We start from the raw sequence: 6,000 nt of genomic DNA, 5'->3' as shown, positions 1-6,000 counted from the left end.
CAGAGATGTTCACGGAGTTATACAGGGAAGAGGAGAGGGAGGAAGTAGACAGAGGTGGCCAGGAGGATAAAAGAGGGAAATGAAAAGGAGAGAGACAGATCCAGCCAGTAACCAGTTCCCTAAGTGTTCTCCACCGTCTGGAACACACAGAGATTCACAGAGTTAGGTAGAGAAGAGAAGGGGGAGGGAAGAGACAGAGGCCACCTGGTGGAGAAAAAGGAGAGTCCAAAGGAGGAGAGAGTGGTCAAGCCAGTAATCTCGCTCTCAGGTAAAATTGGGTCCTGAAGATTGGGTTTTTAAATGTACAAAATTGACAACAACTACCAAAAAGCAAAGATTAAAAATCTAGAGTAGAGGTTGGATTTTCAAAAAATATAATATTACAGAAAAAAAGAAGAAGAAAAAACACAAGAATTATTTAAAAAAAAAAAAAACAACCACAAAAATATATATACAGCGTTTGCTTTTAAAATAGGGTCTTTTTTTTTTTTTTGAAAAGTAATAGTAGGTTATAAAAATAAAAATTAAAGGAGAAATAGAGGACTTTAAAAAATTTTTAAGTTAAAAAAAGAAAAGAAGAAAAAGCAATCACACAACAACATCAACAACAACAAAAAAGAATGATCGTAAAAATAGTAAAGATATATCTGGGACTTTCTCTGGTGTTGTGGGCAGTGTGGGGTCACTTCCAAGGTGATACCCTCTGTTTAGCTTCTTCTGTTTGCTGGTCTCTTCAGTGTCTGATTTCCGCCCTGACACAAGGGGGGCAGTGGTGGACACATTTTTTTTTAGGCTCACTTGTTCAGTCACACTGTGGGGAGGGAGGAATGCTGCAAACAAATAACATTGGCGTGTGCTTGCAGTGTCTCAGCCACACTGGGCTTGCCCCTGCTCACAGAGCACACCACTCAGGCTCTACGTTGCTCTGCCGGGAACCGTCTGAGACCAGCCCTAGGCTGCATGCACCTCCCCGGTCTAAGCCACTCAGGCTTGGCACTCAGGTAGCCCTCAGAGGCATTCGGCTGGGCCTGCGTTTTGTGCCCTTCCCAGGTCCGAGTAGCTCAGGTGTTTGGCGAGCGCAGTCGCTGCGACTTATCACCTTTCCCATCCCTGCTGCTCAGTTTTCTGGGTGTACTGTTGGCATCCCTTCTCAGGTGGATGATGACTGTCCAGAACCCCAAGAAGTCTTAGTTAGCAAAGAAGCCCACTTGCAGTTTAGTAGGTAATGTCTCTCTTGGGCTGCGATTGCCCCCATCCAGCCCTTACAGCTCTGGCTGCCTGTCACCAGTGGGGAATGGTCTGCAGCCGGCTATTTCTGTTCTGTCCTTTGTTCTGTGCACAGTCCTGGCGGTGCCTTATGTTAGAGATTTTCGCGTGATAGCTATCCCACAGTCTGGTTTGCTAGCCCAAGTTAGTTCACTCTGGTTATGCTTGGGGCGTTCAGGCCCAATTCTTAAAAGGCACCGCAGCCCGTGCCTCCCTGCCCAGCCCCCACTTGCTAGTGGCGGATGCAGGTGTCTGCACTGCTTCTCCACTGGGGGAGTTACTGTTGGGCTCGTAATCTGTTGGTTTTAATTATTTATATATTTTTCCTCCCTGTTATGTTGCCCTCTGTGCTTCCAAGGCTCGCCACAGACTCGGCAGTGAGAGTGTTTCCTGGTGTTTGGAAACTTCTCTCTTCTTAAGACTCCCTTCCCAAGATGGAGCTCCCTCCCTACCTCCTTTGTCTCTTTTTTTGTCTTTTATATTTTTTCCTACCTGTTTTTGAAGACAATGTTCTGCTTTTCTGGATGCCTGATGTCTTCTGCCAGCATTCAGAAGTTGTTTTGTGGAATTTACTCAGCGTTGAAATGTTCTTTTGATGAATTTGTGAGGGAGAAAGTGGTCTCCCCATTTTATTCTTCTGCCATCTTAGGACAGCCCCCCTGAAAGAATTTTAAGAAAAAAAATTAGCTTCAAATATCTTGGAGTAGGAACAAATTTATGTAATATTTGAATTATTCTTATACCTTTTAAATTTGGGAGAATGGCATTGAAACATGTATATTATCATATGTGAAATGTATCACCAGTCCAGGTTCAACACATGATACAGGATGCTCAGGGCTGGTGCACTGGGACGACCCAGAGGGATGGTACAGGGAGGGAGGAGGGAGGGGGGTTCAGGATGGGGAACACGTGTATACCTGTGGTGGTTTCATGTTGCTGTATGGCAAAACCAATACAATATTGTAAAGTAATTAGCCTCCAATTAAAATAAATTTTAAAAATAATTTTAAAAAAAGAAATTAAAATTTTATCCATGTCTTTAAAAAATATGACTGGAAATCTATCACTACAGTTTAAAATACTTCTTATGAGAGTATTACATTCTTTTCCTCATACATTCTATTTCTTCATTATGTGCCCTAAATATATTTCTGATTTGGGGCTACACTAATTACAATGAAAGGGAAATGTGATATTACACGGCTAGGTTTCCTTATGTAAAAAGAATATGATAGGATATATTCTTACAAATATACCAGCCACCAAACCCCAGAGATCAGAATCCCTTGGGGGATGCTTGCTTTTTATATCTCTAGGCATAAAATAATTGAACTCAGAACAGAAGTCACATTCACTTAAACCTGCTTCTTCTTCACGCCAAGATGAAAAGATACAACTGACTCATTTTAATTCTTAAAGTGATGAGAACAAGGAGGAAGGTGAGTTTCACAATTACAATGCTCATGTTGTATAGGTATTAAAATAAACAGGTTTTAAATTAACTCCTGGTTTTCCCACAAGCTGAAGGTTCAGGCCACCAAGACACAGGAAGGAAGAGAAGAGCCTGTGGACACCCATCTCAGACTCAGACTCCTTATCTGACTAGCCTAGGGTCTAATGTGTGAATTAACCTCTGAAGTCATCAGCCTCTAAAGTAGGATTTACAATATTAGAAATATTTTTACACACAATGGACAATGCAAAAAATGTCTTATTTAATTTGCATGGCCATCTTTATAAGTATTTATTATTTTTTATAGATTAAAACATGAAACTCAGAGATTCTCTGCTGAGTCAAACGTTACACTGTGTTAGAGGTAGTATTGAAACAAAATATATTTGACTCATGATTCAGTGTTCTTTCTGCCACTCTGTGTTAATGGTTTCCTTCTTTAAAGGGAGGCAATTTTTAAAAATCAAATCCAATTTTTTTTAATTATATTCTAGACCTGAGCTGTTCAATGCTATAGCCACTAGCTGCATGTGGCCACTGAGCATTTGAAATGTAGTGTGATTTGAGGTGTATTGTTAAGTCAATCAGTGTTAGTCACTCATGGACTTTGCGACCCCATGGACTATAGCCTACCAGGCTCCTCTGTCCAGGCAAGAATGCTGGAGTGAGCTGCCATTCCCATCTCCAGGGGATCTTGCCAACTCAGAAATCAAACCCTGGTCTGCTGCATTGCAGGTAGATTCCTTAGCATCTGAGCCACATTATAAATTTCAAAGATTTATACAAAAAATATTAAATACCTCATAAGAATTTTTATATCATTGCATTAAATGTAATTTTCTGTATATATTAAATTAAATATAGTAGTAAATTGACTTTAGTTATTTGCTTTTGCTTTGTAAAAAAAGGGGGGGGCTTCTAGGACATTATATTAAGAAGTCATCCTTGTGACTGCATTATCTTTCTATAGAGCAATGCTGATCTAGACTTTACCTTTGAAAAAATACTATCAATTGTCATAGTTTTAATAGCACAGTATGGTACATGGAAATGTTTATAAACTTACCTTTTGATTTGCTAAACTGAAAAAAAATATTGCTAAATTGCTTTGAATCCAAAATTTACATAAGACCTGAATCAGCTGAGTCAGTGTAGATCATTTCAAGGGGGGTCAAACACACAACATAAAAAACTTCAACCCAGGCCTAGTAGAATTTACTGCTTCAGTTCAGTTCAGCCACTCAGTCGTGTCCGACTCTTTGCAACCCCATGAATCGCAGCACGCCAGGCCTCCCTGTCCATCACCAACTCCCAGAGTTCACTCAGACTCACATCCATCAAGTCAGTGATGCCATCCAGCCATCTCATCCTTTGTCGTCCCCTTCTCCTCCTCTCCCCAATCCCTCCCAGCATCAGAGTCTTTTCCAATAAGTCAACTCTTCACATGAGTAGTAATGGTTAAATAAAGTCAATGCCTGTTAGCATTATTTATTTTTATGTAGATTAAGATGTAATCTGTATAAAAATTCTTCCTACAAACAAAACATCCCAATTCTATGTGTTGTAATAAGCCATTGGAATGCTTATTATACTGCCATGGAATCTCTGAGACTATGTAAAGGTGAAAAAACACTGAAATGTAAAATGGTGCAGCTCTATCCTCCATCCAAAAGGCCCTTCTTGAGAGGATGTTTTCAAGAATGGGCTTTAAATGATCCTATAATGCTTTCTGGCACAGAAAAGAAGCAGAGAGAGGTTCAGAGGAGAAAATATGAACAAAGTGAAATGGTTCCAGCTCTAGGAGACAGGAACCTAGAATAGCACCCCTCCAACTTTAATGTGCTCACACATCACGTGGGGATCTTGCTAAAATGCAGATCCTGACTCAGTTGGTATGGCTTAGGACCTGAGACCGTGCAACAGATCCCCAGTGGTATTAGTGATGTCCCATGTTGAGTAATAAGGACCCACAGCACAGAAATGTTTGGGAAAGAGCAAAGACAGAACAGAGAAGTGAACGGGCTTGAGTAGAGGGAAGACAGATGCAGAGCCCTGGAACAGAGCAAGGAACATGGGCAGAATGGCAGGCATTTCACTGTGATCGAGAGCCCAGTAAAAATCAGAGGGCATGTGGGAGAATTAGACACATGAGGAGAGAGGTTAGTGAGTTTGTGACACTCAGGGCATTCTGAAGGCATGCTTGAAAAGACCTTATAGGCAAAAAGCTGAGCACTGGGTCTTCTTGAACATTCCTTTTCTATTTCTGTTAGGCTACACCTGTGTGTTAGTTGGCAAGAATTGAAGGGAAAGGAGGACTCACGGATGTTTTAGCATCAGACTCAGGGCAACTGGACAATCTCTCTTCTGCACACGGTTCACCTGTCTCCATCCCTCAGGACAGGAAAAGAAGAGCAGATGCAAAAGTCACGTGTTCTATAAAATCTGGCCACCTTGCTCAGAGGACAGCTGTTCAGTGTTAGGAAGCTCCTTTGTTTTAAACAGATTTGGGGATGCATGTGACCAAAGGAAGTGTGCTCTGTCCTAATACGGCAGGAATGGATGGAGATAAGGGACACAAGAGTTTCTTTAAGAACCAGGGAGAAAAGTAGATCTGTGCCTGGCAGGTTGAGAAGATGATAGACCAGATGTCTGAGCATTGCCCGGTATAACCTCTAGGTGGACAGAAGACTGCAGACTGTGAGCAGCCCAACACCAAAAGGAAACTGGTCTGATTTTTCAGAGATAAGGACTTTGTTGACCCCAGGACAGGCATCTCCAATTTGAGTGCCCTCTTTGCCTCCTTCTGGGGGAAGTGTGAGTGAAAGACAGGAAGCAAACTGAAATCCCCAAATGGCAGCACTAGCAGTGGTGTGTTGTCTTGTTCAGTAACCTTGGTGATACAGGTAGGCTTAGCTCAGAGGATTGACAGAGGTTCACAAGGCAGAAACATTTGTGGGAGTGCCGCCATTCCACCATCATCGAGCTTTACTGAAGTATTAAAAGAATATGCTTTCTACCTGGAAATCAGCTTGTGATTAGATTACCATAGAATAGCAGAAATGAAAATACAGTTTCCTGAATCATGTTCTGATCCACACTGGAGCTACAATATGATTGTTTTAAAGTGGAAAGGGGAAAAAAAATAAAGTGGAAAGGGGTTCTATCATCAATTTAGTTTGGAAAAAATTGCTTGTTGTAGAGCTATCCCGGAGAATCTGAAATAGTCTTAGTTGCAAAACGTGTTTAACTTTATGTAATTCTGCATGTCTGAAACCAGT

This window comes from Ovis aries, chromosome 21 (assembly GCF_016772045.2).
Source record: "Ovis aries strain OAR_USU_Benz2616 breed Rambouillet chromosome 21, ARS-UI_Ramb_v3.0, whole genome shotgun sequence".
Lineage (NCBI taxonomy): Eukaryota > Metazoa > Chordata > Mammalia > Artiodactyla > Bovidae > Ovis > Ovis aries.
This window is presented reverse-complemented; position numbering follows the sequence as displayed.